A 13,343-nucleotide genomic window follows, 5' to 3' on the forward strand; every position below is an offset into this window, starting at 1 on the left:
AGGAGTATAAGCCCTAACATTAATTACAGTCAAATTCGTATGCTAATTGACAGGTTGTATATGGTGGGTATAGTATTCTATTATAACCATCTTCAAGATTTTGCTTTTAATATGCTTGAAATCATATAACCAAGTTTATTAGAATTGTGGCTAAAATAAATGTAGATAAAATGAAACAATGAGATCTGAATAAAGTATACAAATTTTATGATAGTTATTGGAATAGATGAAAATCGGAATGGCCTCCCTCCTGATTGATTGCAACCTTTCAGATGGTTGAGATTGCCATCTTTCAGGTCAAGGAGATGGTGTGTATGTGAGTGTACCTGTGTATCAATTTACATATATGCATAGAATAATTTCTTCTTAGCCACAAATTATCTTTACATGGAATTATATGTAGATATACATTAATGTAGTATTTAATTCACTTCACTAATAAATTTTTATATTCAGTAATAGAAATTTAGATCGACTATCTGCATGTATTACCTCAATTACACAATCATGAAACAATAGAGAAATCAACACACAACTGTCTATTAATATGCATAATTTCTTAGAAATGCAAAATAAATATACAAGCAGAGATGGAAAATATAGAGTGTGGAAGAGTATCCTATCCAATATTAAAAGTGATATTATGATATAATCCCATTTATGAAAATGAGATTAAAAATAAGGCTGGTAGATGTCTTAAAACCAGAAGTTCGAGACCAGCCTTGGCAGTATGTTTTAAGGGTGCAGAAAGAGAAGCAAGAAAAAATATTCACCAAAATGCCAATGATAATTATTCCACAGTGGTAGAACTTCAGATATTATATATTAGTTACAATGTCTTTACACTTTTTAAAATTATTTAAGGTGAACATATATTATTTGTATCATCAGCAAAATTGAAAAATAAGGCAAAAAAATATTTAGAAAGCAGGGGAGAATCCTGAAAATGTCAGTGAGCCAGAAAGCCAGAATTGATATTAAGGAATAAATAACAAATACTGTTTATTTCTAATTTATGATTTAAATAATATAATTCATATTTTGTGTATTTATTTTCATTATAATTTTTAAAGTACAATATATATAAAGTTTCAGATGACCTAGTTTAGAGGGAAAATGAAAATTAACACCCTATTGCTTCATTCTCTTATGACAAGAGGCAACCACTTTCAACTCTAGTCATTGTTTCTACTGCTAGTTACTTCCAGCTATCTCATTAACAGGTTTCTACCATATTGCTTTATCATGTAGCAGTCTATTAACTTCCTTCCCTGAGAAATGCTACTTTGGTTCACTCAAAGTATCCCATCTTCTTTATTCATAATACTTTTACTTTACCGATTTTTTTCTTTTGTAAATTTACATGATAAATCGATGCCTTTATTCCTTGTTATATAAAGCTGACTCCTCACATTATAAAATTAACCTATAAGCACTATTACCTACCATTTCTTCTCTATTTCCCACATCCACTCCACACCCCAATTTCTTACTTTCACAACGCTGAGTTTGAAAAGACTTAAAATACTGTTGCATTTTCATATCCATTCTTCTTTGTATTCTGTCTGTAGACTGATTCTCAAAGACATAAATTACTGAAAAGTATCGAAATTATTATAGCAGCATGTTAGTTATGTACTGCTCATAACAAATCACCACAAACTTGGTGGCTTAAAATACCATGCATTGTTAGCTCACAGTTTCTGTGAGTCTGGAGTCTGGGCACAGAGTAGCTGAATCCTCTGCTTCACAGTCTCATCTGGCTGCAATCAAGCCTTAGGTATGAGATGTAGTCTTCTCTCAAGGCTCAGCTCAGGAAGAATCTGCTTTCAAGCTCATATGGTTGTTTGGTTGTTGGCAGAATTTGGTTTTTTGCAGGTTGTAGGACTGAGGGTCTCAGTTTCTTCCTAGGTATTGGCCAAAGCCTGCCCTAGGTTTCTCACCTCTCCAGAGAGCAGTTTGCATCACAGCAGCTTACTTCATCAAAGCCAGGATGGGATAGAGTCAGCTGACAAGACAGACATTACAATCTTATGTGATATAACCATGGAAATGGCATCCTGTTACTTTTGCCATTTTTTATTGGTTAGAAGCAAATCACAGTTCTTGCCTCAAGGGAAGGAGATTGCACAAAACCATGAGTACTAGGAGACAAGGATAATTGTGAGCCATCTTGCTGTCTTTCCACCACAATCTATAGAATTATTTTTCTTTGCAATACCTACGAATATATTTTGATTATGCCTCTTTTCCTTTATAATCTTCCCCAAAGTTTCTAATTCTTTGCTTTTATTTTTTGCACTATCTTTATCATACACTCAATTTCTTTCCACCCAAAAAATTTTATATTTAATCAGATATTGCACTGAGTTTTCTGGAAATTTTCTTTTGTGGACTTCTTCCTCCCCCTCTTATTTGGACTAGTCTGTAGGTTTGCTACACCATACTGGAGTGATATTCAGTATTTTCCCATGTTAGCATCATCTTTAATTTTGCTACAGCACCTTGTCAATGAGACCACTTTTAGTCATTAAGTTTTTATTGGATGGCTACCATATGTCAGGAACTATCCTAGGCTCTGGGTACCCAATAGTAGAAAAAGAGCCAGTATAGGAAAAGAAAATATCCCTGTACTTGCAGAGTTTATATTCTAATGAAGGGAAACAGACATTATACAAAGTAAATGAGAAGACTATGTGCTTTATCCGATGTTCATAGAAATTCAGAAGAAAAATGAAGCAGAAGAGGGAAGGAAAGAGAGTGACTTCCTGGGCACAGGCAAGTGTTAGAAAGGTGGGGAGCTAAATTTTAAACAGGGTGGTCAGGGAAGAGCTCCCTGAAAAGAGAATATTTGAACAAAGACATGAAGGAAGTGAGGGGGAGAGCCGTGTGTCTCTGGGAAAGAGCTCTCGAGGCAAAGTGAACCACAGTCCAGAGTTTCCTTACTTTGAGGAAACAGTGCTCTGTACCATGTCACACTGCCATCCCAGTCAGAACTAATTGGATCAGGAATTATCACCAGAATCAAAGCGTCCAATGAGTTTTCTTGGCAGGGAAACTCTGTAGAATAGAGATGTCCTATTGTGGGATGAGACCAGCCCACCCTGATCTGATTGATGTTCTCCAGCGGAGTCCGGTCATGGCACAAAGACAATTGAAGAGAGCCGGATACCTGCGAGGGATTCAGCAGAGGCCATGCCACAACAGCAGTAATGATAAAGCAGAAGCCAAACAGTAGAAAGACACAAAGTTAAAGATAAACAGAAGAGAAGCAGAGGCATCAGAAACCTGAAACCAGAAAATGCTGAACTCCCAAGTTGCTGATGGTAGACAGGCTAGGGAAGAATGAACAGTTTCCTTATCTCCCCAACTTCTAATGGATCTATGTTTCCTCAATTCTTGGTGGGTTTTGCCATAAAATCATGTTTCCTGATATAACAGAAATGAGTGTCTATGCCTTATAAACCAAAAAAAAAGAAAAGAAAAAAAAGTAGCAACAAAGCAAATATTTCTGCTTTTCTTAATTAGCTTGATGTCTTTACTTCCTTATTACTTTGTCTTTATTTCAACCTATAAAAACAAAAAACAAAACATAGTTTTGGAGTATTTAGAGTTTCAGAAGCTTCTAACATCAACCTAAAACCACCTAGTTGCTTTTTCCATATTGAGAATATCTACAAGTTTCGGTTTTGTTGTTGTTGTTACCCCCCCAACACTGCCAAGGGATTTCTGGGGTACCTATATCAAAGGGAAATTTTAGCATCTTTCAGACTGATTTCTTAGGTCCTTGTCTACATCTGTGCCTGTCCTTGTAATTGAGATTGTAGATGTATGGGCTCTATGTTTCCACTACACTATTAGCAAATATATTTCCCACCTTCTTTTACATAATTACTGCCTTGAATCCATTAGAGCAACTGCAGGAGGTAATTTTGCACCCTTACCTTGGGCTGTTGTCACCATCCCCTCTGTCTCTTTCTTCACTAAACTCTCAAGGGGTTTTGATTGTAAATTTTGTATTCTATGAGACTAATCTATCTTGCAATATAAATTAGACTGGTGAGTGCATGACTGTTGCACTTTAAATAGCCCATCACTTAAAGACAGAAACAATTACCAATAACCGGCTCTGAAGAGATGCTTTGCATTCGTACATTTAAATGGCTCCCTGTTCCAATGGGATAAATAAAATAAAGCATTATTTCTTTTCCTGTTTTGTTTTTCTACTAAATGTCTACCTTTCATGTTACAATAGTTGGGGAATAAGTGCTTCTAAGAAAATGTGCTTAAGAGTGATAATTCAGGGGAAGCCTGCACATTAGTCATCGAAGTAGATTTTTAGTAACTCCCATTTTCCCCATGAAAATAACTGAGTAAAATTATGATAACAGAATGTAATGCATACCACAATTATTTGCTAAGCTCAGCCTCTGAAGTGCAAAAAAGTCTGTGACATGTTTGAAATCAGTGCTTAAGCAATTCTACATTTATTTTAGCATTTGAGTTTTAAGTTTTGCTGCTGCTACCTTAGCCTAAATAGCATAACATGGAAAAGCAAGTGCACTGAATTTTTGGTAAAGATAAAATGACTTCACAATTTATTAATCCAACATCTGGAATTCTTCGGAGCACTTCCTCAAATCAATATTTTTCCATTTGTTGAATTTCAATTATTTTAGATAATGTCTTTGACATCATATCAACTCATTAGGAGAGTATTATTGTTTCACAAGAGAGTAGTTCTGTCAAAAGCAAAGCTAAGATCACAAGGGATCCAAACTCTATTTTCATGTAAATATATTTAATAAGGAGAAGAGGCAGAGGAAAAAGAGAATGGGAGATAAGTCAGTCTAAATGGAAGATGAGTGCTTCAGATTATTAGAGAGATTAATATATAATATATAAAGGTATCTGGGCTAGTTGTACCAATTGATTAGATCCTATAATCAAGCATTGATGGTTTGATATTTGCATGGGTCACTAAGTTTTGCACAAAGGGGAGAAAAGTTTAACAGATACTTCTCTGTGGTCAACAAACCATTCTGAATACATGAGGTGATGGGGCAAAAAATCGTTGATGGCCCCACACTGTCAGTCAATCCTAACCACTGGACATCAACCCTAGGTGCTGGTCTCATTTACAGTGGTCAGTAGTCTTTTGTGCCTATGAAAACACATAGTTAATATTGTTGGAAAGTCCAGATTTTGCTGATTACTTCATATAGCAGGCACTTAATAACAATGTGTTGAATAAAGGAATGTCTGATTTTATGGACTCACATGAAGCAGTCATTATGCAATTGCACAGATACTTGTCATGATAGAGAATCATGAAGGACAGAAACAAAGATCAGGGGTGGAGGTAGAAGAAGACTGAGAAAGCTTTCTACAGTTTTTCCTGCTTTCCCTTTTATTTGCTCTAGCCAAGCAATCTTGGCTAAGAGGGGAAATGAGCTGAGAGCATGTTGGACAGAAGGAAATGTGAACAAAGGCATGGGGTGAAAAGAGCTCTAAGATGCATAGTCCTGCATCAAAAAGGAAATACACTTTTCTCTCTGTTGTATTAATGACTTCAAGTTATTTTCAAGGAACCAGGAAATACACAGAGATCCCTCACTCCAGCCACAACCAAGCCTACACCTTCAATGCATACCTACGTTGTTACGACAGAATAAACTGTCACACATTTGTTGTGTACCTACATTTTTGGGGACAGAATAAACTGTAGAGTCAATTATCTCCTGAATAGTTTGCCAACCCTTGCTAATACTACTAGATACTTAGGATGAGGATGTCTTTTTAGATTTAATAGAGCTCATAAAATAATCACTCCACATGAGTGAATTTAAGGTTTTAAAGAGAAATATCTCGGTAATTGGGCAAAATCTTATCAGTGCCTAGAGGGAATGGAACTTTGTTTAATTGTTTTATTGAAATAAGAACAGACACCCAACAAAGAAATAGTAAGAAACGAGAAATGCTGAATTGGAAAGGAGTTTGCTTGGTAGTCAGCAATGTAAATATACCTATTTTTTAAAGTGCAGAAAATAGCTGGTTGAAAGGAGAGAATAAAATTTCATCTTTTATAATGTTGATACTTAGAATTTATATAATATCTCTGATCTTTATCACCATATCTATAATCCTCAAAATTTCTGAAGACGTTAGGAGGTGGTCAATGTTATTTTCAATTTGCAAAGTAATTATTTAGCAATAAAAATTATGTAAGGCCAGCACCAGCTGTGAAATAAAAAATAAATGGAAACCAGAATTGCATATTCAAATTTACTATGGAGTTTCCTATATACCCACTCCCTTTTAAACCAGCGCCCACGTAAAAAATTAGAATGGTGGTCTGTTAAGAATGACCATCTGTGTGACTGTTCTCCCTTTTTCACTAAATGCTATGGTCTGAATGTTTATGTTGTCCCAAAATTTATATGTTGAAAACGAATAATCAACGTGATGGTTTAGGAGGTGGGGCCTTTGAGAGGCCATTATATCATGAGAGCAGAACACTCAGATCCCTCATCACTCAGGAATGGGGTCAGTGCCCTTATAAAAGATGTCCTGGAGAGACCTTTTGTCCCTTCTACCAGGTGAGGATATAGTGAGAGGGCATCATCTGTGAACCATAAAGAGGGCCCTCATCACACACTGAATCTGCCTATGCCTTGATCTTAAACTTCCAAGTCTCCAGAACTGAGAGAAATACATTTCTGTGATTTATAAGTTGCCCAATTATGGTATTTTTATAGCGGCCAAATTGGACTAAGATAGCAATTCTATAATGATATTGTGTAATGGAATAGTAGAGCTAGTGAGAATATATGACATTTCCTTTTAATATAAAACTTTATACATGCCACCTGAGATCACCAGTTTTCCTTTTAGGAGGAAAAAATCTGGTTGAAGCAGAGGTTCTTAGACTTGTAGCATTTCCAGTGTAGTAGAGTAAATGGACAAATAAATTCTTAGAATATCCTTGGGCAAATGACTGATATAGTCCTCTATCAGGACAACTTCATTTTTAGTATTTGATTTCTGAATATATCTATTTTTAAATATTATAACATATCATATTATATGCATTTTAAAAGCTAAAAAGGCATAGTATCATCTTCAAAATTGCCTTACAAATTTATTATATACATGTGTGTATATATACAAATGTACATGTCATTTATTATGCACATTATCTTATTTAATTACAATAACCCAGGGAATTAAGACCTTACATCAGATTTTCTTTTCTTTTTCAGATTGGAAAAGCGTTAGAAAATTTGTCCAAAGTCACTCAACAGATTCATGATGGATCCTGGATTCACAGCCAGCTTTACTTGGCAATAAAATTCAAGTCCTGTTCACATCACAACGCATTTTTACCGAAAGAAAAATATGATGTGTAGATGTTTGGAGGCATCCTATCTTAATGAGGCTTTTGTTAGAAAGAGTTTTCTTAAAATTATAGTGTTGGGGAAATAAAAAATGTTTGTTGCTCAGATTAACAAAAAAAATAGTATATAGAAAATAAAGCTAAGAAAGGAAAGTGCAGACAACCAAGAGACTAGAATTTTCAATAAATAGCAAAATTGTGATGTTCTGTGGTTACCTCTTGAAGATTTGGCCTGAATCGTGCAGCAATTGCCCCTTACCCTCAGTCCTCAAATTACAATAGTGAAAGAGGTTTCTATAGATATTATATTTGAATCTGTTACATTTTGTTTATTACTTGCAAGGACATATAGGAGAGCAAAAGTTTTCCCTCTAATTTCTTAGGTTTAGTAACTGGAGCTTGTGAATTAAACTGGCAAAATACAGATTAACAGGAGAAGAGTCATAGACATTTTATTTTAAATTTCATATGCAATGTAGTTCCAGAGAAAAGAAGTGAAAGCCCGAAGAAGCAATTAGACTTGAGGAGTTATATCTTTAACAAAGGGTGGTGAGTGTAGAGAAGTGACTAGATTTTTTTAAAGATGGTTTTAGGCTTCCAAGGGTGATAAACCATGGGAAGGAAAATACATGAGGGAAGCTAATGGTATATAGGAGTTATTTAGTAAGGTTTGTTTACACAGACTAATCTCAGTGGTAAGAACGGTTTTTCTCCTTTTTCTGGTCAGGGGAAGGAGATGGGACACCATCACAATGGGAATTTGTGCTTTGCTGGTAGACAAATAGGAGAAGAGCAGAGAACTGCTTTCTCTCAATTGTGTTCAGCTCAAAATAATCCTTATGCCAAACAGGCATAATTTGGAATTACATATTTTCATCCTCTCCACACACAATCTTCCATATAAAGTTCAAAGAGAGTAATATTTTCTCATAATTCACTCTGCCCCAAATATTAACTAAGATGACATTCTTTTTCCAGCTTGATTCTGCAACATTCACTTCCAGAAACTTTATCACGTTGGTTAGTTTAGAAGTCTCTTAATCCTGGTTTGAAGGAAAATATTTGAATGTGATAAAGGATATATATTCTAAAAAGAAAGGAACTATAATAGAAGGCAAGATTCAGAAATTATGTTGTAATCTGTGACTTAGTGCAATTTAGTCCTTGAATTTCTTGTGTGCAATTTATTGAAGCTATCTTATTATATGTTAATTCTGTGTCTTCTTTGCCCTCTCTTTTTGTAAAAATTTTCTTTTTCTGAATTTTTTTCCAGAGTCAATCATTGATCTTCTTGATAACATTCATTTCCCTTGGTGAACTAACTTTGATTCATCGCTTTATCATTCTTCTCCAGGCTGTTTTTGAAGGGCCTGTGAGCTGAGAATGGTTTTTAATAGATAAATGCTCACAATCAATTTGGGGGATAAGAAATATTATTTTGAATCTCAGTTACAAAAAATGTTATCCTTCATAAAATAATTCATTTTTTTCTCAGTAATAAAAATGTATTTCAAAAATATTGTGGCCTTATTATATTTTAAATTTTGCCAATAAAAATAATAAAAATTGATTTTCTCTAATTATGTAAGTACCTAGATGATTTTTAAAATTTTGTCTCTTGACTTATGCAAAGCCTAAAATATTTATAACTGCCCCTTTATAGAAAAAGTTTGCGAACCTATTTTCTAAAGGTTGGATCCACTCAACAGATATCTTTTATTTGGACTTCAAAATGTGCTTCAGAATGCATGAATACAATAATTACAAAAACGTATATTAATTTCTTTCTTTCCTGAACTCAAATAGCAACTTGCAACAGCATGCTTTCTAGAGTTGGAATATTCATGTGTTACATTGTGTGTAGGGGTTTGGAGGGTGTGTGTATGGGTCTGTGTCTGTAGAATTGGACCTCATCTCTGCTCTTCAACAAAATTTAGGTTTAGAAAAGGAAGGGAGTAATTTCATAAACTTATTTTGTTTCTCATGAATGATAATATTTTGAAATTAACAAAAATGTTGCTCAGTGAACACCAAACCAATAAATGTTTAAATGAAATGGAGAATTTGAGTCTTAACATTAAATCTTAAGCAAAATACACATTTCAAGGATTACGAATACTTTACTTCAAAATGAAAGTTGTCATCATCAGCTCCCTATACACTCAAGAATTCTCAGTGAAGTGAACAGAATTAGAACTACAAGTGAAAAAAATTAGAACTGCAGTAAGAAGCCCCTGTTAGAGACATGACTCAATCTCTCAACTCCCATGTGGCCATGGAAAATTGGTTTATCTGGCTGATAAACCAGGTACTTTTTCTAAGTACCTTGAAGTGGCTGACCTCTAAGATTCCTTGAAGTTATGACAATCTATAACTAGTATGGTGAGCAGTCTCATCAGCAAGTGACTTCTGTGGTCCCAGATGTTGTTCTTTAAAGGGGTACAAGTCAGATACTCTTTCTGCAAATTATCGGCCTTACTGACTATTGACGTTTTGTTATGAGTTAAATAGGCATCATACCTAGTTTCTCTGTATTCTCAACTCTCAACAGAGATAGCTAATATTGTTATTCCCATTTCTTTTCAGACAAAGAATTCAAGAGATTGAAGTCATTTGCCCATGGTTATAAAACCCGGAAGTGTCAAAACTGAAATTTAAACACTGTTTTATTTCAAAACTTAAATTGTTGATGCCCAAGCTGTATAGTTTCATGGTTTAGTGGTCTCTTCCTGAAAAATGTTTTCATTTTCTAAATTTGAAGAAATCTCCTTTGAAAGGCAAAACCCTTAAGCTTGCTTTGCCAGACACTTTATCCCCTTGCAAGAATCAGGGATGGCAGGAAGACAAAGGGAGAGTCAGAAGGAAGAAGTGGCTGTGGCAGAAGTAGAGAGGAAGCCAGCAGAGATGAACTTCACCTTGATCATTATGTTGCCTAAGACAGGTCTGACTTCCAGTTATAATTAAACATGAACATCTTTACCAACCATTCATTTACTTCATGTGTTTTAGAGAAGAACATTCCACCCTAAGGAGACAGAAAGGTTAGAGTTGAACTAGAAAATGAGATTGGAAATCCCATCCAAGCATGTAGCATGCAGTAATCCCCCTATGGGGAGGATAGGTTCTGAGAGCCTAAACCAATGGTTAGTACTAAACCCTACATATACTATGTGTTTTCCTATCCATATATACCTATGATAAAGTTTCATTTATAAATTAGACACAGAGATGAATAACAATAACTAATCATAAAATAGAACAATTAATATACTGCAATAAGGGTGATGTGAATGTGGTTTCTCTCACTCTTTCTGAAAATATCTTATTGTACTATACTTACCTACTGTTAAACCTGCAACTAACCATGGGTAACCGAAACTACAGAAAGAGAAACCACAGATAAGAGAATACCACTGTACTCTCTCTGCCCAGGTCCTATCCTCAAAAATGTCTTGATTACTACAAAATGGCTTTTTCTTTTTTTTTTTAACTTTTTAAGTGAAAACAAAACTATTAAGTTTATGTATTTGATGATCTCCTATTTTCTAACTTCTTTCAAAATAAATCAAAGAATATATATGTGAATGTATCTATAACTTTAAATTACTTAAAAAGAAAAATTTTCTCACCACATTTATCTCAGCTAACTCATGAATCTGAACTCATTGTTTCAGTTCCCAATGAAGTGATATTAACAAGTGTTTTTAGTTGGGGGAGTGAAGAAGGAGGTGCGTATAGATCTAGGGGAGGTGGGAGATGGGAGGGAGGCTAGACCCAGTGAGACGGATAAGATTAGTAGCCTAACAAAGCATCTTGTCATTGAAGCCCATGTACCACAAAAATGCACATACAAATTTATTTTTATAAAAATAAAACTGTCAGCTTACATGTTATAATGCACTTGGCAAAAAAATAAGTTAACAAAAAAGTTCTCTTCTAAAATTTGTTAGATTGCCACAAAAAGCAAGCCTTCTATAACTTTTTTTTTCTTAGAACGCTTGGGTTAATGAAACCTAGTCAGTTACAGTTACTGTTTTTCTTCTCTCTACTCAGCATGGATTACTTGATGTCTCATCTACGGCAGAGTCTGCCAAGACAATTGAGCAAGTCTAGTGTAGAGAACTTTAATGTAGTTGGAATATATCCAGCATCAAACAAGAGTCTGTGTCAAGATCTAAGACTAGCCAGATTTTCTTTCTCAGGTGTCGTTTCCTTCTCTCTGGAGTCATTGGGTGTCTGATTCCTTGAGTACTCAGGCTACCAGGAACTTTCAAAAGAGATGTGTCTTCTCTGGTTGGATAACACGCCTTGGTGCTAATCCTCAAATCTCCTTGAATTCAAGTGTGTCCTAAGGCAAGAATTTTCACTGCTTGCCTGTTTCCGCATCTGAAATTTATGGGTTTTCTCATTCTGAGCCAGTTCACAAGTTGGCTGATGATTGGTGAGATCAATTATCTTTGTGAGAAAGGAGCTCTACAAATGTTAAATTGTACTAAATCGTTGAGTAACGTAAAGCTGCTATGGCAAGTTACAGAAGCAATCAAAGGGGCCTAATGCATCTGTTGCCTATTTTTAGAGCCTGAATCAACTCATGGAGCCAGTTAGGTAACTCAAATAATAATAACTGAGTACTTATTATTTTTTAGTCATTATGCTGAAATGTTTCATATGAATTAATTTATCCACCTCATACCAACCTGTGAGGTAGGTAACGCTATTATCTTCCGCTAGCAAATGAGATAATTAGCCCAAGGACACCGATTGATAAGTGGTGGCACTAGAAATTGAAGCTGAGACTTCAGGTTCCAAAACAATTCCATTGTATTGCTTATAATGTAGTCATGCCCTTTGACCTCCAATAATAATAGAATTTCATGCCAAGACTATTTAGATGTTTAGAGCTAACTCTGAAGTAAAAATGCCTGCATGGCACTGCCAATTGCTAGGTGCCGACCCTTGTACAAAGTGATATTAACCTTACCTGTAAAATGGGGTCAATAACCATCCCTGCCCATAGGGTTGTTTTGAAATAATCTATGTGGAGCATGTACACTACTGCTCAGTACGTAGTGAGCATTCAAACATTTTAGGTACTATTAGCACTTACATAATGACACTATCATTTCTAATCACATTCAGCTGGAAAGCATGCATATGAATAAACACCAATTCACAGGTCCTGTCCGACCTATTGATTCTCACTTGCTGATATAATCAAAATAAAACAGTAATAAGACAGTACAGCCTCTTACACAGATAATAGTCTGGCTTGGTTCTAAGATTTAAACATCAGTTTAAATCAGCTATTTCCATCCAAGCCACTTTGAATGAGCTAATGGTTTGTGTGTGTTTTAGGAGAAATTACAAAGTAAAGTGAAGTAATGCCTTCATTATGCATATTAAGGGTTTGGATTCTGCATGGTCAGTGAGTAGGAAGATTCTGGACTTATTTCAAACCACCCTTGTAATTGGATCTGTCTGCCTTTTGTATAAGCAGATAAGAACTACTGAAACCTCTAATTAGCCAAAGAATAGACAGAAAGAAACCATGTATATTCACATTTGTTTCCAAATAGCCTATGGAAGCCACAGGGAGTTATGCAACCTTAGAGAGAGAATATTGGAATTTTTTTTGTATTGATGTATTTAATGATAACTCCCTTAAATTCAACCCCCCTAGATTAACTTTGAGTTTGAGTTCAAGCTCTGCGACCTAACTAGATGTGAGAACTTAAATATGCCTTTAAGCTTCCTTTTCCACATTGGGAAAGTATAAATGATACTACTACCTACTCATTCGTAGTTGTAGAATTTAAGAGAATCTATACAATTAGTATAGTGACTGACATATTATGTTATCAATAAGTTTTAGCAATTATGATGTTATGAGTATTCTTATTGTATATTCCACTTGTAATTGAATACGACTGTAATTTAAGCTTGTCTC

Source organism: Pongo abelii, chromosome 2 (assembly GCF_028885655.2).
Source record: "Pongo abelii isolate AG06213 chromosome 2, NHGRI_mPonAbe1-v2.0_pri, whole genome shotgun sequence".
NCBI classification, from domain to species: domain Eukaryota; kingdom Metazoa; phylum Chordata; class Mammalia; order Primates; family Hominidae; genus Pongo; species Pongo abelii.